Here is a 25,349-nt window from a genome sequence, read left to right as displayed (position 1 = left end):
GTAGCAGTTTTGACAAGTCTCTCCACTGGTCTGATCTCTGGGCTGTTGACATATGAGAAAAAAATGAGGCAGAAAATTTTTCTTAGACAGTGATTTCTAGATAGTGACCATGGTCTTGGCCAAGTGGTCTGGGGCCTGGAGAGTAAAAAACTACATAATTGAAGGTTTTCCCCTTAAGGGAGACTAATGAAGAAATTCCTTCATTAGGGGCTGGGCCCCCCCACTTCATAGAGTTTGTGATTCATGTCAGCACTACTGGTGGAGAAGGGAGAAGGAAAGGAACAAGCATTTATCAAGTTCCTACTATGTTCCAGCCAGTTTGCTAAACATTGTACATGCATTATCTTAGTTGAGCCTCACAATAATTATATGAGATAGGTGCTTTTATGTTCCTCATTTTACAAGTGAGGAATCTGAGGCAGGCAGAGGTTATTAAGTGATTTGCCCAGGATCACATAGCTAGTAAGTCTGAATCTGGATTTGAATTTGGATCTTCCCAATTCTAGGCCTAGTGCGCTATCCTCAGTGTTTAGCTGCCTTATCATATGTTACATAGCCAAGTTGGAGCAGAAGTTGGGGAGTGGCTCCATTACCAGTGTGTGGACAAGCAGCTGTTCTACCCAGCTGGGCTCTATATGCCAGTCTGTATGCATCTGCTTAATCTAAGCAACCTTCAGTCTTTCCCTAACTGGCAAAATGGTGGCTTCACCTCTGAGGGCAAAAGGTTTACCTCTGCTCAATCCATAGCTGCATCATCATACTCCTGACTGCCCACATCAGCTGCCAGAACTTCTTGAAACCATGTCTGTGATAAAACAGAGGAAAAAAAAACTCTTTAGTCCAGTGCTTTTTGGGATTCAGCCTCCTGGAAAAGTTACTGGACAAGAATGGATGTAGTTTTGACACTCCCTCGTTCTTCCTTATTGTTATTCTTTTCCTAATGCCATCACTAGGGTCTCAAGGATCTTGCCCCCACCAGGCTCTGTGTACGGGGAAGAAGTTGCTCAATTCCTCCTCAGTAGGTAGGCTTCTTTTCATCTGAGATGTTTCAGACAACACCTTCTAGAATGGGCTCAGGGGTAACCAGTGGGTGATATTATTGGCAGCTGTCTTGCTTTCTGATAGCATAGGTAGTTGAAACTGTTGTTTTTTAACTGTGATGGATGTATTTATTTGGAAGAAATGGGATCCCCTAGCTAATTTGGTAATTTTGAGTCGATGGAAGGGAGTAAGAGTCCTTATTTAGCCCTTAAGGGGAAAGGGGATAGACCCTCCATAGTGTCCTCTAAAGGGGCAAAGATTTAATATCATTCTTCCGATGTGGCTTTCAGGAAGGGGAAGAACTTTTTGGTGGTGAGGCTGAGGGTACTGAGTTGAAAGAACTTTGACCTTAAATTAGATCCCAGGACAGGTTGTATTCAATACCCTTCTGCATAATGAATAGTTTGTGATTGGGCTAGAAGTATCATTATCCATGCTGTGGCTTTAACTGATATTCCTACAGCTTTCTCCTCATTGTCACTACTGTGTTTTGTCTCTGATATTCCTGGTGCTTTTCTAGATAATCAGCTCATCTGACATCACCTTGGATTAGTAGACCCATTGTGAACTGCAAAGGTTTAGTTCCCCCTCTCACATGGACTAGATTTTTGAGATCCAAGGTCCTTCTGAAAGGGGAGAGAAAAAGTGTAAGATTTCTGATTTTTGTCTTCCTCCACATTTTTTTCATGGTGACTTTTTGGGGGTTGGGAGCTAGACTTTGTTCCTCTTTTTTTTCTATTTATTCAAGAAGGATTGAGCAGAAAAAGCTCTGAAAGCATTTAAATGGAGCATTTCTTTTATTTTTGTAGTGAATTCTCCTTTTTCATTCTAGATGTTGTTAATTTGGTGTACTTCTTTTAAAAAATTAAATGACCTAGTGGATTTTTTTATTTGACTGGATTTTTAAAAAATATCTGCCCATTTTATTTATTCAGCGTTTTTTTTCTTCAATTTTGTTTATCTCTTGATTCCCCATTCCCCCAAATTTCTATTTTGGTGTTAAATTGGGTTTTTGTTTTCTATCTATATGTTCTAGTTATATGCCCATTCATTGACTTTTTAAAAAATTCATGATTAAATATGTTTACAGATATATATGTGTGTATATGTATATGTGTGTATATTATATATATATAATATATATACACATTATATATATGTATATATATATTATATATATATATAATATATATACACATTATATATATGTATATATATTTACCTATCTAAGCACTGCTTTGGCTACATTCCAGAAATTCCGGTGTTTTTGAAATTTTCTGTTGTTTCTATGCTTGATGTAATTGTGGAGAGTAAAAATGATGCTAAGGTATAGTTTTCTCCAGGGCAAGATCATATAATTTTAATTCATATCAAATATTTCATTTTAATAATAGTGATGTTTAGACTCATAGTAAAATGGGTCATACTTGCAGGTCAGCTGTAAGCCAGGGACTTATTTTTTTAATTTTAGCTCTTTTTAAGCCACTGGCTCCTTTTTTCACTGACTATTATGTATTTTATTGCATTGTACTAAGTAAAAGATATATTTAAAAATCAACCTTCCTTCATTTGGGTATGAAATGTTTATGCTAACAAACAAGGTCAGTTTTTTAAAGGTGTCTTGCATAGCTGAGAAAAAATGTATAATCCTTTTGTTCTGAATTTTTGCTTTACTCAAGTCAGTTCCCTGGTTGTTTTGGGTTGATATTGAAAAAAAGGAGACATTTGTACGTCATTCAACAGTTAAGAAAAGGAGATGTACTTAGTTATGAGAAGGATATTCCACAAGGATAGGCATTGAGAACCCCTTGAGTAGATTTAGCTGATTAAATATTCATTATGGTCTGCCAGCCAAACATCAGAGTACCCTTCCAACTCCTCTTGGCTGCTTTGTACTCAGGTGATAAGGAAGTGAAGACAACAGTCTGAACCCTTACTTGTACCCCAGCTAAGGAAGTCTCTAGAAATATGTTTTAAGGAAAAACTAGTTTAACCTACATGGGGAAAAGGTTTTAGGATATTGCTTCTAGCACACTCCATCAGTTCATTGTTAAGATCCTTAAGGTCTTCTGATGCAGGGCTTCTTAAACTTTTCCCACTTGCGACCCCTTTTCACCCAGGAAAGTTTTACGTGACTCTGGGTATAATAGATATCTAAAATAGGTGTACAAATTAAACATTTACTGATAATAAATTATAAATTTATTTTAAAACAATTCTTTGATATATGTATAATTTTACCATTTATTGAAGACAAAAGCAAATTTTGCATGCTAATGAGATAGACGTGCTTGTTTATTTTTACATGAAGAGTTAAATCTTTGTGGAATATTTGAAACTGCAGGATAGGAAGTATTTTCAACATTTTTTCAGAGTTGATCAATATTTTGATTTTATAATTGTCAATGCTGAGAATGCCACTTCACTTAACTACATAGTACAAAAGGGCAGAAGTATGTTTAGGGCCTTTTCAGATATTATTGGAAATTCTGACCTAATCCCAAGGCAAAATTCATTTAATGATTTTGTATGTACAGTCAAAACACTGCAAGTCATAACATACAGCAGTCTCAAATCTGAGCTGTGCAGTGTTCATTGGTGTTGCATGGCATGACAACATGTGCAGTGCAAAGTGCTTATGTTGTATGTTCAGAACCAAGGCTTCAGTGAAATTATGCAATGCTACATGGGCAAGTGCTGCTAGAAACTTCTTGGATTCATTACACATTTGATTTTTAATTAATTTTTGGTTGTGGTAGGTTCAGAAACCTTTTACTATTGCTAAATTTTTCACGACCCCCATATTCAGTTATGTATGACCCACAGTTTAAGAAGCACTGTCCTACTGAATCTTCCTCTGCTTAAAAGACATTAGGGTTATTTATTTCTGGCCAACGTTCATGTTTGATATCCCAGAAGTCTGATACAGGTCTACGGGGGGAAGAGGAAAAATTAAAACAAGCATGAAAAACAAAGCATTGTAACAGTTCCCTGAAAAAGTGATTGGGAGAATCCCAAGAAGGACTGAATCCTGGGTCTAAATGATCAGACTTGTGGTGGATGATGCCAAATATTTATTGCTACATTGGGTCTAAAAGTTAATTTGGTACTTGGAGCTGCTCCAAGAACATCTGGGTTAGAGCAAAGATGTCACTTATTTACGTAACAGATCAGGGAGATTTGTCCCATGTTATTGCTTACTGTTCTCTGGTCCATCAACCAGGATCACCCCATTATGGTTTAGATTTGGCTTTGCTTCAAAGTAATCCCTCTTTGATGCTCACTTCCCTTTTATTAAATACCTGTTTCCTGACTGAGTTGAATGTATATCTACACCTAATTCTATGTGTGTGCTCTGCTCTACTTTAAGTGGTTGTTTCCTTACTCCTTCTTTCTTCTTTGTATATTCTATAGAGGCACCCCGATAAGTTTCCCTATTCCTCATTTCCCTTTCCTCCCAAATGTATTCCTTTTCCCTTCCCTTCCTTGTTTGAAGATCATTTAAAAAAAAAAAAGCCCACTCCTAGGCCCTCTCTTTTGTTTAGCTTCATCAGTGACCCCGATAATATTAAGGTTCTGGGGAGGGTGGGATACTTGTATCCTCTTCCCGTATTAGAATGTAAACACTTCATCCTTGTTTAGTCCCTTCTGATTACTTGTTCGTATTTATGTTTTTATTTTTCTCTTATCTCCAGTGTATGTATTTCAAAGTTTCTGCTCAGCTCTGGTTTCTTCATCAGGAATGCTGGGAGTCTTCTATTTCATTAAAGGTCCATTTTTTCCCCTGTAGGATTATGCTACACTTTGCTAGGTAAGTTATTCTTGGTTGCAAACGTATATATCTTTTGTCTTTCAAAATATTGTATTCCAAGTTCTCCACTACTCTTTACTGGTAGCTACTAAATCATATGTGATCCTGACTGTGACTTGGTACTGGAGTTCTGTTGGCTGCTTGTAATATTTTTTCTTTGACCCAGAAACTTTGAAATTTGGCTATTTGAGCTTTAATATTTAGTTGTGAATTTTTGCTGAATTTTCCTTGATTTCTTGAAAAATAATATCCAAGCTCTTTTTTTGGGTCATAATTTTCAGGTAGTTTGGTGATTTCTTTAGCTATCTGTCACTGAAGTTTTCCAGATTGCTTGTTTTTCATATGCGGTAACCTCTTACTTTCTCCATTTTTTTCCCAGCATTTTCTCTTTGTTTTTCCATGTCTTGTCTCATATAGTTATTTATTTCTGTTTGATCTTTTCTAATTGTCAGGGAGTCTCTTTTTTGGTTAGTATTTTTAATCTCTTTGTATTAAGCTATTTTCTTATTTTTCTCTTGAAGGTTTCATTTCTTTTCCATTTCTTTAATGTAAGACTCCCATTTAATTTAAACTCTTTAAAAATCTTTTGATTTATATTTTCTAGAAATTTGAGTTGAACTTATGTTCAAGTATGGTTTTCTTAGAAGCTTTATTTATAAATTTTTGGGAATCATCTTCTGGGTTTGTTTTTTGAACTTCCCTGTTACCACAATAGTACTTTATGGTGACAGGTTTTTTTTGTTTGTTTTATTTATTCCTGGATTGGGGCCAGTGTGTTAGGACCAGACTTTATGAATTCTGGAGGGAATACCTGGTCCTTTTTTTGTACCTGATTTGTGTTTTCTGAGGTTCTTTTGCTACTTTATTCTTGTGCTGATTGAGTGCTGTGTTGCAGTACTGGCCAGAGATCTACAGTACAAGATTTCAGGGATCCCCAAATGGTCTGCTCTAGGTTTAAGTTTGATCTTTTCAGGATGGTGGTGAGGTGCTTTTTCAGTTTTGTTGTCTTCATACTTTCCTTCAAAGGATATTTCCATATAAAAAACCGTTGTGACTTTTATTTCCTGTCACATTGGTTAGTGTAAGTGAAACCTCATGGTCCGCTCAGGCCAGGGTACCTCCAAACATTCAGTGCATTCATAGTGGTCTGATCTTGGGTGGAGTTTGATTGCTACCATCCTAGAAGTTTTTCACTCCTTTTTCGTTCTGTGTGACACAGACTCCAGTAGATTGCTGCTACTGTTTAGCTACCTGAAAGACTGCATTTCTAGAGTGTTAAAACTGAAAACCCAGACTGAGGAAAGAATCCTCAGACTTTATTTTTTTAATCCTGATTTTTCAGTAAGTCTCCAGTCTATTTTCCTTTTCCCTTTTTTTGGATACTCTTATGTCTTCCTTCTTTCTTTCCTCCCTCCCTTCCTTCCTCCCTTTCTCTGTCCCTCCCGCCATTCCTTCCTTCCCTCTCCCTCCTTTTCTGTTTCTCTTCCTTCTTTTCATTCTTCCTCTCTCCCTTCCTCCTTCCCAATCTTCTCTTTTTTTTCCCCTCTCTTTGACTTTCTCTCTTTCTGTCTTTTTGATATATATTTAAAAAAATGTTTCTTGATGTTTCATGGAATCATTGAATTCTGTTTTAATTTTTAGGGAGCCTATTTCTTGGGTAAATTTTAGTATTTTCTCTTCCAGCTACTTATTTTCCTTTCAGTTCTTTCCTCAAAAACTATTTAATTTTTTAAAAAAATTCTCTTTCCTTCTTCCTGGTATTATGTCCTTATGGAAAATTCCCCAAACCCCCAGCAATTCTATTTGCAGGTGTTGAGGAGTTAGAGTTTCCATATTTTTGATACTTAATGAGGTTTTCTTTAATTTACTCATCTTTTCAGTGCTAGTTCCTGAAATGGTGGCTTTTTTCACAATGTCAGGAGCAGCCTTTCTTCTCTCTTTTTGGGTGGAGTAGTTTCCTCTGGTTGGTCTTTGTGTTGCTTGGGTTATTGCCTTAACCTACACGAGGTGGGATGTGGGGAATAGAGGGGGTGATGCTCCCCCATCTTTGAAGTTCGGAACACTGGATATTTAGGGCCCATTCTAGCATCTCATGACAAAGTATTTGAGATTTCAGAGCCCTTGGATCCTGCTTGTCCATGTCTGAATGGTTTGTGTTTGATTGATCCTTCTTCACTGCTGTACTCATGGTCTTTCATGGTTCCTTCCACGGGATTTTCTCACCATTCTAGAGTTTTGTCAGGGGAACCCATTGCTCTTGTTTCCTCAGGATACAGAGCCTTGAAGGCCTTCTTTCCTGTGGTCTTTTGACTGACTTTTTTGTGCTAGAATGGATTATGTCATTTATTGTAGTTTCTCATCGGATTCCTTGATCAGTATTTGTTACATTTGAATTGTGGGTTGTGGATTTTGGTGAAATAGTTGTGTGGGAATTGGACAGCCTACTTCTGTTTTTACTTTGTCAAAATAGATTTTTTGTTGGGGTTTTTTTGTTTGTTTTGTATCACCTAGAAAGCCTTATAATAGATTTTAAGAAATGTTACACTTAAAAAAGATCAGGCTTTTTATTTCCTCATGTAATTTTTTCTTAAGCTATATGAATTTAGTGAGACTGGTTTTAATAGTGGGTATGGACTCTGTATTTTTTCATTTTTTAAAATTAACTTTATTTTTTTTTTGTTATGAACTTAACAAACATGAACCTTTCCATATATATGTAGAATAGAAAAAAAAAAACATTGCAGATGAAATAGTGCATTTCTAACAGTTTTTTAAAGTGCAAATTAAATTATAATGATCATGCTCATACTCCCAGGCTTTCTTGTGTTCCATTATGAACCTCTTTCTAATGAACTTTTTGATAAAAAAATCCCCAGGTATTTTTATCCACCAGGTTTTCTCTGGCTTTGGGAAAAAAAGTACACATTCAAATAAGACAGATTTGTACATTGGATGAGGGAGGAGGCTTTATGATTGGTTATTACATTGCTGAGAGTTCTTTTTAAAAATGCATGTGTTGTACTATAACAAATTTTTGTATATAATTGGAAAAAATAAAATGTTTTTTAAAAATAAAAAATTATATTTTATTTAACATTCATTTAAAAATATTTTTGAGTTCCTAATTTTTTTCCTCCTTCTAGTTCCCTCCCTTACCTATTGATTGAGAAGGCAAGCAGCATGATATCAGTTATAAATGTGAAGTCATACAAAACAATTCTATATTAGCTATGTTGCAAAAAAAAAAAAAAGCAAGAAAAAATAAGTGAAAAAAATAAACTTCAAACTTCACTCAGACTTCATCAGTTCTTTTACTGGATATAGATAGCATTTTTCTTTGTGAGTCATTTGGAATTGTCTTGGATCACTGTATTGATTAGAGTAGCTAAGTCTTACACAATTGATCATTGTCACAGTATTTCGATTGTCCAGAGTTCTTAAGGCTTTCATAGATTTCCTTTACAGTATTATAGTCATAGAAATTATCCTCCTGATTCTGTATACTGTAGTTCTTGCAAGTCTTCCTCAGTTTCTCTGTATCTATTCCTTCTATCATTTCATTTTCATGGCGAAATAATATTCCATTATATTTCATATACCATAATTTCATTATTCATTCCCCAGTTGATGGTACTATTTTGTTAATTCTTTGCTACCAATAAAAGTGGTATTATAAATATTTTTCTGTGTGTGTGAGTCCCTTCCCTCTGTCCTATATCTTTATGGGGCATATGTCTGCTGGTGGTATTACTGTGTCCAAGGGTTTGTACATGTTAGACACCTCTTGGATTTAGTTCAAAATTGATTTCCAGAGTGGCTGGACTAATTCATAGCTCTACCCACAATGTATTATCATGGTTATCCCCCTTTTGCCCTTCTAACTCTATTTCCATAGGATAATAGATGTAGAGCACCAGGGAGGGTCCTGCAAGAGATCATCTAGTATAACCTTATCATGAGGAAACTGAGACCCCAGAGAGTTAAGTGCTTTGCCCAGGCTATAATATAGCTAAAAGGTATCTGGGGTGGGGTTTGAACCCAGATCTTCTTGCCTCCAAATGTAGCACTCTATCCACTATACCACATTGCATATAAAAGCAGTGAGGCCTAGTGTGAGGCATGAAACCACAACACTTAAGATTGAGTCTCATGCTTTAAAGAGTGAACCTTATTTTTTTTGTCATCTTTGCTAATTTGAATGTAACATGGACCCTCACAGTTGCTTTACTTTGCATTTCTCATATTACTGATTTGGAAACAAAAATTTTAAATAGCTGTTGATAGCTTGCCATTTTTTTCTTTTGAGAATTGCCTGTTCATACGCTTTTTAAAAAATTGTTCTGAACTTGATAAAACAGAACACAAAATAGAATTATATGTAAAATTGTGGATCTCGTTTCCATACTTCTTGCATTTAAAAAAACATATAATAAAATATAGCTAATTTCAAAACTGTCCTGCCTTTTGAAATTCTTTTGTGTATGTTTAAAGCATGTTTCAGTGGTCTTTCTCTTCCCTCCCTTTGTGTTTTTGGTTGTTTTTTGCAATATTATTTCCTCATTCCCCCCTTCCAGTTGAAACCAGGAAAAAAAACCTTATAGCAAATGTGTATAATCAAGTAAAACAAATCCATGCTGGCTATATCCAAAAATGTGTCATCTTCTGCACCTTGAATCCATCACTTCTCTGTCAGGAATTATGTGGTCATATGCTGTCATAGGTCCTTTGGAGATATAACTGATGGTTGTGATTTATCCTCTGCATGTTGTTTTTTTTGCAGAGGATTTGTAGCGAACATTTTTTTCCTTTCTGATTGACCAGCTACTATTACAGTGTATTATATTGTTGATTCTGTCTTGCCAGTTAAGTACAGTTCAGCTCCTCCTCCTGTAAAAATAGCTTGATCATGCAACTCAGCCCTCTCCAGAAATCTGAACAAAGGAATCTGTCTCTGTCCACACCATTCTGCGTAGTTTTCACCTTCATGAGCCTAGTTAACCTAAACCCTAATTCAGGGGTGTAGTGATATGGTCTTATTTCCTAAGGGCAGTAAAATAGAAGCAAGCTCTCCTAGTTGGTTGAGGTCCTGCCTAAGATTGAGGGACCTGTTCCTGGAGCAGTCTATCAGAAATGTCCTTTGAGACTGAAGGCTGGTCCCTGAATGAGGAAATAAAGGGAAAAAACCTTAATCCCAATTTAAAAATTGGTTATTAGTATAACAGAAAAATAATTTCTCTTGGTATCATACTAGGATTGCTAGTGCTGAGCACATTTCTCATTATCCTCTTCTTTGTTATACTAGAAGACCGAAGCAAAGAGGTAGAAATGTATGATAGCAAGACGATAATAGTTGCTCATTCTATATATGATTCTAGCTTGATAACAACCATTTGAACCTCTCTTCATGATCCATCTTTCAAGGTTGGAATTTTTTTTTGCTTAGGGCTTACCCTTCCTGACTTTATTCTTCACTTTATTCTCTTCGCCATTTATTCTCCCCCTCCTTCCAGAATTTCTCCTGTTTCTCTGTTCTTTTTCCATTAAGATTAATTTTCCTCCTGTAGGATTACATTCTTATTGGCTTGGTAAGTTATTCTGGGTTATAAGAATATATTTTAATGAAATTTTTAATTTTCTAATTAACCGAAGTCACTTTTCTACTTCTGCCCTACTTTATTGGGAAGAAAAGAAAAATTCTGCATAACAAATATGCATAATCAAACAGAACATATTCCTCACTTACTGTCTTCAAAAATGCTTATTCTTAATGTTGAATCTATCACCTCTTTGTCAAGAGGTGAAATAATAGCATGCTTTAATCTTTAGTACTCTATAATCATGAATGGATATGGTGTTGATCAGAATATTAGAACGTTTTTTGCCTGGTGGTGGGGGTGGGGTGGAATGTTTGCTTTACTTGTTTAATTAATTATTTTTAGTTTTCAGCATTCACCTGCGAAAGTCTTTTGAGTTCCAGATTTTATCCCCATCCCTCCCTTCCACCCAAGGTGTCATGCATTTTGATTACCCCTTCCCCCAATCTGCCCTCCCTTCTATAACCCCCTCCCGAACTCCCTTCTCTTATCCCCTTCCCTTCTATTTTCCTGTAGGGGAAGATAGATCTCTAAACCCCATTGCTTGTATATCTTATTTCCCAGTTGCATGTAAAAACAATTTTTAATATTCTTTTTTTAAACTTTGAGTTCCATATACCCCCTTCCCTTTTTCTCTTCCTCCCCATGCATGCTGATTGAGAAGGCAAGCAATTCAACATAGGTTATACATGTACAGAGATGCAAAATACTTCCATAAAAGTAACGTTGTAAAAGACTTAACTATGTTTTCCTCCATCCTATCCTGCCCCCCCATTTACTCTATTCTCTCCTTTGATCCTGTCCCTCCTCAAAAGAGTGTGCTTCCGATTATCCCCTCCTCCCATTTGCCTTCCCTTCTGTCACCCCTCCCCTCTCTTTTCCCCTTCCACCCTACTTTCCTGTAGGGTAAGACAGATTTCCATACCCAATTGAGTGTATATGTAATTCCCTCCTTAAGCTGTATCAGATGAGGGTAAGGTTGACTTATTCCCTCTTACCTTCCCCTTCTTCCCCTCTACTGTAAAAGCTTTTTCTTGCCTCTTTTAAGTGGGATAATTTACCCCAGTCTACTTCTCCCTTTCTCCTTCTCCCAGTACATTCCCTTTTTCTCACTTCTTAATTTTATTTTTTTAGATATCATCCCTTCATATTCAACTCACCCTGTGCCCTCTGTCTACATACATATTCCCCTCCAACTACCCTAATACCGAGAAAGATCTCATGAGTTACAAATAGCATCTTTCCATGTAGGAAATGTAAACACTTTGTAGGAATGTAAATACTTCAACTTTAATAAGTCCCTTATGATTTCCTGTTTACCTTTCCATGCTTCTCTTGAGCCTTGTATTTGAAAGTCAAATTTTCTATTCAGTTCTAGTCTTTTCATCAAGAATGCTTGAAAGTCCTCTATTTCATTGAATGCCCAACTTTTCCCCTTAAGGATCATACTCAGTTTTGCTGGGTAGGTGATTCTTGATTTTAATCCTAGCTCCTTTGACCTCTGGAATATCATATTCCAAGTCCTCAGATCCCTTAATGTAGAAGTTGCTAAATCTTGTGTTATCCTGATTGTGCTTCCACAAAACCTGAATTGTTTCTTTCTGACTACTTGCAACATTTTCCCCTTCACCTGGCAGCTCTGGAATTTGGTTACAATATTCCTAGGAGTTTTCCTTTTGGGATATCTTTCAGGAAGTGACCAGTGGACTCCCTCAATTTCCATTTTATCCTCTGATTCCAGAACATCAGGGCAGTATTCCTTGCTAATTTCTTGAAAAAATGATGTTCAGGCTCTTTTTTTGATCATGGCTTTCAGGCAGTCCAATAATTTTAAAATTATCTCTCCTGAATCTGTTTTCCAGATCAGTTGTTTTTCAATGAGATTTCACATTGTCTTCTATTTCTTCATTCTTTTGGCTTTGTTTTATGATTCTTGATTTCTCTGAAGGTCATTAGCTTTTATTTATTCCATTCTAAGTTTTAAGGGATTACTTCCTTCAGTGAGCTTTTGGACCTCCTTTTCCACTTGGCCTGTTCTGCTTTTTAAGGCATTCTTCTTCCCATTTGGCTTTTTGGTCCACTAGTCTATTTTTTAAGATGCTATTTTCTTCAGCATTTTTGGGGTCTCCTTTAGCAAGCAGTTGACTTGTTTTTCATGATTTTCTTGCATCACTCTCATTTCTCTTCCCAACTTTTCCTCTACTTCTCCTACTTGATTTTCAAAATCCTTTTTGAGCTCTTCCATGGCTTGAGACCAAAATTCATATTTTTCTTGGAGGCTTTGGATACGAGAGCTTTGACTTTGTTGTCTTCTTCTGGTTGTATGTTTTGATCTTCTTTGTCACCAAAGTAAGAGTCTGTAGTCTGATTTTTTTTCCCTGCTGTTTGGTCATTTTCCCAGTCAATTACTTGACTATTTGACTTTTTGTTAAGGTAGGGGTCTGCTTAGTGTGGAGCAGCATCAAGTGTGTAGTGTTCCAAGCTTCAGGGGTTTTATGCAGCTGTTTTCAGAGATACTTCTAGGGACCTGTAAATTTTCAGTTCTTCCAAAGCAGTATGATCAAAAGAGAGGTATTTACTCCTCTCCTGGCCTGTGCTCTGGTCTGTGAGTGACCACAAGCACTCTTTTCTGCCTTGGAACTGTGAGGATTCCCTCTCTACTGTGGCCGCAAGCTTCGCCCCACCAGCACTCCTTCTCACTACAGGACTGCCCCCCAGTACTGCAACCCAGTTCGAAGCATGGGCAAAGCAAGAGAATCCTGCTTCAGCACCAGCAAAGAGATCCCTGCAATGCCAGTCGATCCTCCCACTGTCTGTGGGCTGAGAGCTATTGAAGCAGCAGCTGCTAGCAGCTGCCACCTCCACCGCTGCTGCTGCTGCCACCACCGCCACCCTGGGGTTAGGGCCTGACCATGCTCCTCTCTCACCCAGACCTTCTAAGTTGTCTTTGGCATTTATAGGTTGAGAAGGCTGGAAACTGCCACAGCTGCCAGTGATTCAGTCCCCTGTTGCCTGCTCCAGGTTTGCTGGGGCCCTGTCTGTGCTGGCATGTTTTGCCCTGGACTGTGCTCCTCTCTCAGCCTGGTGCAACAGACCTTTCCTGTTGACCTTCCAAGTTGTCTTAGGCTGGAAATTTCTTTCCCTCTGTCATTTTGTGGGTTTTGCTGCTCTAGAATTTGTTTAGAGTAATTTTTTACAGACATTTGGAGGGGTTTGGGGGAAAGCTCAAGTGAGTCTCTGCTTTTACTCTACCGTCTTGGCTCTGCATCCCCTTTCATCATTTCTTAGCATACAGTAGCATTCCATGACCAAAGAAATGATAGAAGACCACAGAAGATAAAACAATTAACATGATAATAAAAATTTTTGCACCAGCCAGTCCAATAAAACTAAAAATAAAAGGGAAATAAATGGGCAAACATGTTTTGCTGTTTGGAATACTGTATTCCAAACTGTTTTTGTTTTTGTTGTTGTTGTTGTTTTTTTTTTTTTTTTTTAGTAATAGCTGCTAATTATCATATATGGACTATGACTCCCTTGTACTTGAACTCTTCCTTTTTGCAGTTTTATTTTTATTGATTTGGAAGCTGTAGATTTTTGTTTTGGTGATCCTGGCAGTTTTCATTTTGGAATTTCTTTCAGAAAGTTCTCAATGTAGCCTTCTTATTTTCACCTTGTTCTCTTGGTTGTAACATATCTGGGAAGTGTTCTTCAATGATTTATTAAAATGTGATATCCAGACTTCTTTTGGGTTGTGATTTTCAATGATTTTTCAGTTTTTCTTAGATATTTCCCCCCATGACTCGTTTTCTAGGTCATTTATTTTTTAATGTGAGGTATATTTTCTTGTATTTTTTCTATAGTTTCACATTTTTAGATGGCTCATGATATTAATTAACTTATGATTGGCTCATTTCAATTTTCATAAAGTCTGTTACTTCATTAAAGTTCTGGCTTTCCTATACTAATGTGTTGTTGCTCCTTCCAGATTTTGTCTATTGCTGTTCTGTTTCGTCTCCAAATCTCTACAGCTATTATTGTATTTAAAATATTATTTCAAAACTCTTGCTTTATATTTTCCAGAGTATCTTATGTTATTTCTTTGAAATTTTGCTTATCAGTGTTGTAGTTTTACTCTTTTGGATTTGCATTTTAGTCAGCCCTGGCTCTATAACTCTTTACCATCAGCCTCTTTTGTTTATTTGTTTAACCATTATTTCTTACTTGAACTTACAGAAAATTTCATTTAGATAACTGTATCCCAGTGTAATTGGTTTATTTTCTATTGGTGTTTTATGTGTTTAAAAACTTTCTAAGAAGGTTTCATGAGTTTTGTCAGACTTCCTAATAAGGAGGCTATGGTACAAAAAAGATTCATGACTTCCCTGCTCTGTAAATTTCGAATGACAGCTGTGTGTTCACTCCTTTTCTTGCTCCCTGTTAGCTATAGAATCTCAGAATCTGTGATTATGTTTCTTTCCTTGGTACGTATATCTATAGTGTCCAGCCTGAGTCTGCTGGATATGGGACCTGGCTTTGGGATCAAAGGAGTACAGTTCTTGGCTTCCTCTTCCTGTTCCTTTCAAGATATATATACTCAGACCTTGTCCATGTTGCGTCTTAAACATTGCTCTTTGCCCCGTTACATAATCAACTGGTTTCCAGGTTTTCTACTGATACAAGTTACCATATTTTCTTTGTGCTGGATCCACAATTGTTCCTTTCCCTGATTCATAGCCATCAGCCCCAGCACAATACTCTTGCTGCAGCGGTTTTCTGCAGACCTTTCTTGCTGGACCGTATATATCCCTGATTACTATAGACCTCTGGCTGTCCCTTTTTGATTACCTGTGCTTGAAAAATGATCCACTCTTGTTTTCTTTGATGATTTTGTGGTGATTACAACTCTATATGGTACTCTTCCTCAGACTCTGTTTGGAGTAGCTGTAGGATAGCTAGAATGTACTGCTTCCTTTTTTGATCTTTTTTCCCAACTGTCTACTTTCTAAGGAGCAACAGCCTTGCATAAACAGAGAGGTTTTACCTGAACAGTGTATGAAAGAAAGCCAAATATAAAACTATCGCTTAGTCATTTCTTTTTTTTCACTTCCTTACTGATGGTGGTATCATGATGGGAAAGGGAAAAAGCGTGCCAAGGATCATTTTGTCCACAAGCATTTATTAAATGCTTACGTCGGGTCCTAGTACATAGATCTGACTTTCCTATGACATATCTTGGCTTTGACTTTTGGCAAGTCACTTAAGCTCCCAGCACAGTAGACATCTTGTTAAGCCTACTAGTTGTCAGGAAGGGGCCAGCTTTGTTATATTGATAGTTTGCTAACTTGCGAGTTCCCTATATTACTGATATCTCAGATTTTTACCCCCTATCTGTTTACTTGTAACTGTGATGAGCACTGGGGATGCAACGTAAAGTAAAACCAGTTTTTGCCCTTGAGCAGCTTGCATTCTAGTGAATGAAACAACATGCAATAAACTCATATATATAATATACAGAGTAACTGGAAACTAATATGGGGGGGAAGACTGTAGCTACTTGGGGAGATTGGGAGAAAGATTGAGATAATGTTTGAGCTGAGTCTTGTGAAGCAAGCCTTTCTCTATTAAATGGCTCACGTTTGTATGTCTTGTTGTACTGATTGCATTAAGTCTCCTAGATGAGATCCTTAATTACTCAGAGGTTCAGACTAACTATCCACATAAGAAAATCTAAGTTGATGAAGACTGCCCGTTTTCCAGACTGTGCTATGCAGTTGGACAAATAATCCATAGAGGTATTCAGTGAATATTTATGTATGGCACAGATGCTATGGATAGACAGAGAACTTGGCTCAGAAAAGGAGGAGGAAACTGGGCTTTATTGCATTGTAAGGGAATTATTTGACCTTAAGCTTGTCTCTGAAATAAAGGCTCTTTTTAACAAATATATTGTAGTAGATGGCTGCAAATAATGCAGTTCTGAAGTGTCTAAAGCAGGCTTGTACAACCTGTGTCCCAGCATGCCAAAGGATTTTGGATGGCTTGGGAAAAACATAGGCTGCAGATTGTGTAGGGCTCCTCTAAAGATTTAAAATTGTGGGTTATTCAAAAGAAAATGGAAAAGTAGGTGTAAAATATGACTGACCTGCAGTGTATTAGTAACAAATTGTATAGAAAAAATGATGTAAAGGATCCTATCAGAGAGAAAGAACTTAATAAAATATGTGGCTCAGTTTTTAGCAGTTTAACAAGACTGAATGACGATTGATGCTTCATGATACTTCATGGTGAGCTAAAAAAAAGGCCTCAAGATATTCATGGAAGCACCTCTGGATTATCTATAGGAAAATATGGACAAGAGCAATATCAAATTGAGGTGTAGACAAATGTGATCTGCTTGTTTGTATTTTGTGTTCATAGTGATATCCAGATCCATAAAAGTAAAGGTTTCTTATTGAATCGTTAAAAACAATTCAGTTGATTTCTTCATTAAAATAGCAATAAACAAAGTAAATACACAACAGTCATCAGCATTTCTCTTTATTTTCAGTAAAAACCATGAGTAAAGAAGAGAACAATTCATTTGAAACTTTAAAATGTATTAATTAGCTATGTGTTATCCAAGGTAGCTATTTTCCTGTTAATTTACATGTCAACGTGTAGAGGAAACAGTAAGGAAATGGAAGAATATTCAGTGTTCGTAGCTTCATGGCTTGGCACATCAACTTAATCAGAATGAGGATGATCCTTAAAATATGTTACAGATTTAGGAACATAACCAGGTAAATGAAAATAATTTATTAAAGTAGATTTTTACAATAGAAATCAAGAACATCAAACAAATGATGAAAAAATTTAGCAGAGGCTTCATGTTGTTTAGATTCCAAATTATATATCAAATTAGTGATTTATTAAAACTCTGAGGTACTGGCTAAATAATTAGAAAACGAGTTTAGTGGAACAAATTAGATAAGCAAGACCTACTAGAAATTACTACTAATTAGTTTGTGATAAAAGCCTAGAAAAGTGTTAGTCTTTATTTGACAACTTCATATATTTTAGTTGTATTCCTAGTAATCAGTCAACTTATAAGCATTTATCAAATGCCAGTTATTATACTAAGTATGAGAGATATTCAGACAAAAGTGAAGCAGTACCTATTTGTATGGATAGCATTCTAGTAACTAGCAAGTTTTGAGTTGTTCATTGATCCCTTGTCCAACTCTCTTTTGTTTTATAGGTGAACTTAAATCATTAACGTTCAAAGTAGTAATTGTTTTTTCCGTTTCTTAGTAGTTTTACCTTTAAAAAAAAAGCAGAACTGAGGCTTTAAAAAAAATTAACTGAATGTCTTTGTTCTTCTCATCACATTAGCTAGATTCTGATCTTTTTTTCTCTCATCTCAAAGAATTTGATACTTTTTTGCTTCAAGAGAAACTATTCCAGTCTATGTCAACACCCACACACACCCAGCATGATACCATTCAGATCCTTGAATTCTCCTGTTTCTAATAGAATTTTTCTTTCTTTTCATTTCCTTTCCTAGATTGTGGCTAAAGACAGTCTCTTCTTCTCAAGGAACTCACAATATGATGAGGGATATAGCATGCAAACAGCTTTATACAGATATCTACAAGATAGAAATTAAAGATAATTAACAGAGGGAAAGGACTAGAATTATGGGGGACCAGAAAACTATCATTTTGGAAAATGGGATTTTAGCTGGATCTTGAAAGATGCCAGGGAGGCCAGGAAACAGATGAGGAGAGCATTCCAGGTGGGGGAGCATAGCTGGTGAAATGCCTGGATTCTATAGATGGAGGGTCTTTCATGAGGAACAACTAACTGTGGAATACTAGAATATTTTCAAGCTGATGGAGTAGTGTAGTATTATCCTTTACAGTAAGAGGAAAGTGAGAAAAAGGGGAGTTTTAGAGTAATGAGTTGTGTTTTTCACAAGTTGAGTTTGAGATTTCTATAGAACTTCTAGTTTAAGATGTCTAAAAAGTAGTTGATGATTTGAAACTATGACTCAAGGAAGAGGTTACGACTGAATAATTAGTTGAGAATCATCTTAGTAGGGATAATTGAACTCCTGGGAACTGATGAGATCACCAAGCAAGACTGTATAGAGATGAAAAGAGGGCCTAAGTCAGAGCCTGGGACAACATTCAAGGTGAGTGGCAGATGACTGCAATGGATAGAAAACCAGATAGATAGTTTTTTTCATAAAGATTCATGAAAGTGGCAGATGACTGCAATGGGTAGGAAACCAGAAAAAAAGAGATTAGAAACAGTAATTTGACAGGTTTTGGGGAGAACCAAGAAGTAGTAGTGACAGGGAAACCTGAAGAGGAGAGAATATTTAGGAGGGGAAGAAATTTACCTGTGTCATATGCTGTAGAAAGGGCAAGGAGAATCAGGATTCAGAAAAGGCCATTAGATTTGACAATGAGATCATTATTAATTTGGGGAGAAAGCAGTTTCTCTTAAAGAGTGAGATCAGAAGCCAGACTGCAGAGGCTTTAGAAGACAGTGGAGGAGGAAAGTGGAGGTACTGATTGTAGGTGGCCTTTATAAGTTGTTCATCCATGAAAGGGAAGAGAAATCTAAGATAATAGCTAGTAAATATGTTAGATCTTTAATATAAATCTGAATTTTGCAAAAAGAAATTCATGATCTGAGCCACAGTCAGCTCCAGGTCTTGTTTTGACCGACTGTCAGTTTCTCCACCTTTGGCTGCAAAGTATGTAATCAATCTGATTTCTGTATTGACTTTCTGGTGATGTCTGTGTGTAGAGTTGCCTTTTGCGCTGTTGAAAAAGAGTGTTTGCTATGACCAACAAGTTCGTTGACAGGGCCAAGAAATGGCAGTTAGAACCGAACGTGGAATTGGTTTAAGACTGGACAAGGAGTATGACAAAGCTGTATATTGTTCCCTTATTTATTTAACTTATATGCCAAGGACATCATGCAAAATGCCAGACTGGATGAGTCAAAGCCAGGATTAAATTTGCTGAGAGAAGTATCAATAATCTTACATATAGCAGATGATACCACCCTGATGGCAGAAAGTCAAGGGGAATTAAAGAGTCTCTTGATGTGGGTGAAGTAGGAGAATGTAAAAGCTGACTTGAAATTTAACATAAAAAAAAAAACCAACTAAGGTCTTGGCAACTGTTCACATCACTTCCTGGCAAATAGAGGGAGAAGAAATGGAAGCTGTGTCAGATTTTATGTAGATGATTGCAGATAGTGACTTGTCCATTGGAAGAAAAACTATGGCAAATCTGGGCAGCATATTAAAAAGCAGAGACATCAACTCACTGACAAAAGTACATATAGTCAAAGCTGTGGTTTTTCCAGTAGCAGTGTATGACTGTGAAAATTGGACTATAAGAAAAACTGAATCCCACACAATCAATGCTTTTTGAATTGTGGTGCTAGAGAAGACTTTTGAGAGTTCTATGGACAGCAAGTAGATTAAATCAGTCAGTGGTTTTTTTTTTGTTTGTTTTTTGTTTTTTCCTGTTATTCTTTTTAAAAAATGTTTATTTATTTTTAGTTTTCAACATTCATTTCCACACAATTTTGAGTTCCAGATTTTCTCCCTATCTCTCCCCTCCCCCCACCCCAAAACACTGTGCATTCTGGTTATCCCTTCCCCCAATTTGCCCTCCTCTCTATCACACTCCTCATTTCCTTTAAACCATCTTCTCTTTTCCTGTAGAACAAGGTAGATTTCTGTACCCTAGTACCTGTATTTCTTATTTCCCAGTTGTATGCAAAAGCAATTTTCAACATTTGTTCCTACAACTTTTGAGTTCCAACTTCTCTCCCTTCCTCCCTCTGCCACCCATCCCCACTGAGAAGGCAAGCAATTCAATATAGGCTATATATGTGTAGTTTTGCAAACATCTTCCATGAGTCATGTTGTGTAAGAATAACTGTATTTCCCTCCATCCTGTCCTGCCCTGCATTTATTCTGTTCTCTCTTTTGACCTTGTCCCTTCCCAAAAATGTTTACTTCTAATTGCTCCCTCCTTCCCTTTGCCCTCCCTTCCATCATTCCCCCCCACAACCCACTTATCCCCTCCTCCTCTACTTTCCTGAAGTATAAGATAGATTTTCATGCCAAATTGAGTGTGCATGTTATTCCTTCCTTAAGCCACATGTGATGAGAGTAAGCTTCACTTTTTCCCTCTCACTTCCCTCCTTTTCTCTTCCATTGAAAAAACTTTCTTGCCTCTTTTATGAGAAATAATTTGTGCCGTTCCATTTCTCCCTTTCTCCTCCCAATATATTCCTTTCTCACCCCTTAATTTTATTTTTTTAGATATCATCCCTTTCTGTTCAACTCAGCGTGTGTGTGTGTGTGTGTGTGTGTGTGTGTGTGTGTGTGTGTGTGTGTCTGTGGTCCTTCTAGCTACCCAAATACTGAGGAAAGTTTCGAGAGTTACAAATATTATCTTTCTATTTAGGAATGTAAACAGTTCAACTTTAGTAAGTCCCTTATGATTTCTCTGTCCTGTTTACCTTTTCATACTTCTCTTGATTCTTGTGTTTGAAAGTCAGATTTTCTATTCAGCTTTGGTCTTTTCATCAAGAGTGCTTGAAAGTCCTCTATTTTGTTGAATGACCATTTTTTTTTCCCCTGAAGTATTATACTCAGTTTTGCTGGATAGGTCATTCTTGGTTTTAATTCTAGTTCCTTTGACTTCTGGAATATCATATTCCAAGCTCTTTGATCCTTTCGTGTAGAAGTTGCTAAATCCTGTGTTGCCAGGCCTAGAGGCCTGTATTGGGCTACCCGAGTCTTTCTTACCTGTCCCAGGTCTTCGGCTGGCCACGCTGGATGCACATATGAGAGAAAGGACGTTCCAGAGTCGAGCACATATGAGAGAAAGGACGTTCCAGAGTCGAACAAGGGTTGAGCTTTATTTCAGGGTCTGGGTTACAAGTGCAGGGGGGTCTTCCTTAGGAGGAAGAGGGGGAGATTTCCTAAGGAGGCTAAGCTTAAGGGATTGGAAGTAGAAGTACAAGCGGAGAGAGAGGGGGAGGGGAGAGAGAAGAGAAGAGAAACGGAGCCTACTGTCCTCTTTGGCTCCTCATGTGCTAAGAGAGCTTTCAGGCTTCCTCAATCCTACTTAACCTTCAGCCACACAGTTTGCATCTCAGTACCGTGCTGTTAGGTAACTAGGTGTGCTCCAATCCGGGACGACCTCGAGGGCAGGGAGACTCCACCCATCAGGTATCTCCGGGGGAGAGGCGGAAATACCCGAGCTAGCCGAGCTAGCTCAGTCTGACCTTCTCGAACCCCTGCTGTTCATGGAGGGCCTCGTAAGACTCTAAGATTTAGAAGTCCCACTTTTACCCACCCGAGACCGTCCACACGGAATTGAGCTTCCAATCCCAACACTGTGTTATCCTGATTGTATTTCCACAATACTTGAATTGTTTCTTTCTGACTGCTTGCATTTTTTTCTCCTTGACCTGGGAATTCTGGGATTTGGCTAAAATATTCCTAGAAGTTTTCCTTTTGGGATCTCTTTCAGGAGGTGATTGGTGGATTCTTTCCATTTCTATTTTACCCTCTGGTTCTAGAATATCAGGGCAGTTTTCCTTGATAATTTTATGAAAGATAATGTCTGAGTTCTTTTTTAAATCATGGCTTTCGGGGAATCCCATAATTTTTAAATTGTCTCTCCTGGATCTATTTTCTAGGTCAGTTGTTTTTCCATTGAGATATTTCACATTATCTTCTATTTTTTCATGCTTTTGGTTTTGTTTTGTAATTTCTTGGTTTCTCATAAAGTCATTAGCTTCCATCTGCTCCATTCTAATTTTTAAAGAACTATTTTCTTCAGTGAACTTTTGAACCTCTTTTTCCATTTGGCTAATTCTGCTTTTTAAAGCATTCTTCTCCTCATTGGCTTTTTGAACCTCTTTTGCCAATTGAGTTAGCCTATTTTTAAAGGTGTAATTTTCTTCAGCATTTTTTTGGGTCTCCTTTAGTAAGCTGTTGATTTCACTTTTCATGATTTTCTTGCACCACTCTCATTTCTCTTCCCAGTTTTTCCTCTATCTATCCAACTTGATTTTCAAAATCCTTTTTGAGCTCTTCCATGGCCTGAGACCATTGCATTGAGTTTTGGATGCAGAAGCCTTGACTTTTATGTCTTCCTCTGATGGTAAGCATTGTTCTTCCTCATCTGAAAGGATGGAAGAAAATACCTGTTCACCAAGAAAGTAACCTTCTATAGTCTTATTTTTTTTTTCCCTTTTTTGGGCATTTTCCCAGCAAGTTACTTGACTTTTGAGTCTTTTGTCAAGAGGGGGTTATACTCTGGGGACCTGTAAGTTCTCAGTTCCTCCAAGGTGGCCCTAATCAAGGGAGAGGAGTTTCCCTCCTCTCCTGACCTGCTGTCTCGTCTGGGAGCTACCAAAAGTTTTCTGCCCAGGATCTGCAAGTAGAATTCCCTTTCCAGAGCCTCCACCAGCTCCACCATGTCAGCCAGACTCTTCCTCACCCCAGGACTGCCACTCAGGGCTGAGACCCAGATCAGCAGGATCTTGAGCCTGAGGGCTCCAAAAATGGATGCTGTTGCTGCTGCTGCTGCTGTTGCCTGGTGCTGCCACTAGGAAAGGGCCCTGCTCCCTTACTACCTAGGCGAAAAAGCTTTCTCACTGACCTTTGAAGCTGTCTTTGGCATTTATAGGTTGAGGGATCTGAGGATCGCATCTGCTGGGGCAGATTCCATCCCTGAGGCCTGTTCTGGTCCTGTTCCTGTTGGTGCCTGCTCAGCCAAGGCTGGGCTGGGCTTCATGGGCTGCGCTTTGCTCTGGGCCCTGTGTGACAGACCTTTCTTCTTGGCCTTCCAGGCTACCTTGGGCTGAAAATCTCTTTCACTCTGTTGTTTTGTGGCTTCTGCTGCTCTAGAATTTGTTTGGAGTCATTTTTAACAGGTATTTTATGGGCTGTGGGGGAAGAGCTAGAGTAGGTACATCTTTCTACTCTCCTATCTTGGTTCCACCCCCAAATCAGTCAATGTTTAAGAAATTAATTCAGACTACAAATTCTGAAGCTTAAATACTTTGGCCACATAATGTGAAGATGGGATTCATTGGGAAGGACTTGAAGTTGGGTAAAGATCTTGATGCTGGGAAAGCTTGAAGGCAAAAGAAAAATAGGATGGCAGATGATGATACGGTATTATGAAATTGATGAACATGATCTTGGACAGACTTTGAGAGATGGTGTAGGATAGAAGAGGCTGGGAGCATAAAGACTTGGACATGACTTAGTGAACAGCAATGACAGCATGGTTAGATCAGGTGAAGGTTTTTTACAGATAGATTTGCTTGTAGGCAGCTGGGAGGTAGCCAGAAGGTAGAGAAGCAGGTAGAGATTGAAGATTCATTAAAGTGGGGTTGTTAGAGAGGGCAATGTGTTAAAAAAGACATACCGGAATGGAATAAGTGGGGCATATAGAGAGGTTTCCCTTGGCCCAATGAGGTGTGAGATGGGTAAAAGAGATAGTGGGAGAAGATAAATGTTCTGAGGAATGAAGAAAAGAGTGGGAAGCTCAAGGTAAATTGCCTCATTTTGTCAGGGAAGAAATATGTTAGTCTCCAGCAGAGAGGGAGAAGGGGGAGGGGTGAGGAAGGATGAAAAATAATATAATCACAGAAAGTATAAAGTGCTTGTATGTCTACTTGACAAGATACTCATAAGAATTGTATACAGAAGTCAACAAGTCAATTAACATTAAGTGCCTTCAGTATGCCAGGTATTGTGTTAAGTGCTGAAGGAAAAGAGGAGAGAGTAGCTAGTGCCTGAGAGAGAACTGAGGGGTTGGTTGAGTGATTGAAGTACATGATGTGGATAAAAAGCAAATTCTGATCAGGGACACCAGATGAAGAGAGCCAGATCTGAAACTATCTTACAAAGAGGTAATGATTAAAGTAGAAACAAATGCAACCTGTTAACATGGTATTTGATAAGTCAAAAGGCAACAGTTACTGAAAAAGTATTTGGTAAAGTATTTGACAAAAATGCTAGGAAAAATGTACAACATTCTGACAAATTATGTTTAAATTAACAACTCATAGTCTATGACCTCTGGATGAATGTATGATAGATAAAACTAACAATCACACTGTAAATCAGAGGAGCAAACAACAAGAAACCTTTCACTGTTACTTATTGGTGAAGACTTTATCACTTAAGGGATAGAGAGAATCACTAGGTAAAATGAATAGTTTTGATTGTTTAAAATTAAAAAGCTTCTCAAATTAATATAGCTGAAATTAAAAAGGAAATATTTAACTGAGAAAAATCTTGCATTTCTTATTTCTCATCATTATTACAAAGAAGTCATTCAAATATGTTACAAGTTGTTTGTTGTTCTATCATTTCAGTCATGTCTGACTCTTGAGTGACCCCATTTTAGGTCTTCTTGGTAGATATATTGGAGTGGTGAGCCATTTCCTTCTCTGGCTCATTTTACAGATGAGGAACTAAGGCAAACAGGTTTAAGTGACTTGCCCAGTGTCTCACAACGAGTAAATATCTGAGGCTGGATTTCAACTCATGAAGATGAGTCTTCCTGATATCAGGCCCAGGACTTTATCTACTGCACCACCATGAGTATACCCCAAATAGATAAATGGTCAATAGATTTGTACAGATGGTTTTCAGTAGAAGAAATCTAAGCAGACATGAAGAAATGGAAGTGGACCTGTGCTTTCTTTCATGTAGGAAACCTCTTGGGTAAGGAAATTTCCTCTACTAAATTCAAGGCAGCATTTTCTCTGAAATTTATAGGTGCCTTGAGTCCTGAGAAGGTAAGTGACTTGTCTAGAGTCCTTCAGTATTTATCATATGTGAGACTTGAACCAAA

General features: G+C 37.5%; 1 protein-coding gene across 9 annotated transcripts in view; it reads left to right on the top strand.

Annotated features, from left to right (window-relative positions):
* The window catches only part of MTA1 (metastasis associated 1), a 239,907-nt gene that overhangs the window by 27,654 nt on the left and 186,904 nt on the right, over positions 1 to 25,349 (top strand). Inside the window, exon 2 of one of the 9 annotated variants that reach the window (XM_072629658.1) lies at positions 4,737 to 4,852. The exons of the other annotated variants lie outside the window; for them this stretch is intronic. The gene's annotated coding sequence lies outside the window, so the exon portion shown is untranslated. The remainder of the gene's footprint in view (positions 1 to 4,736; positions 4,853 to 25,349) is intronic. 9 annotated transcript variants of the gene reach the window in all.

Source organism: Notamacropus eugenii, chromosome 1, assembly GCF_028372415.1.
Source record: "Notamacropus eugenii isolate mMacEug1 chromosome 1, mMacEug1.pri_v2, whole genome shotgun sequence".
NCBI lineage: Eukaryota > Metazoa > Chordata > Mammalia > Diprotodontia > Macropodidae > Notamacropus > Notamacropus eugenii.
Note: the sequence above shows the minus strand (reverse complement) of the source record. Positions and strands in the feature narration are given on the sequence as shown.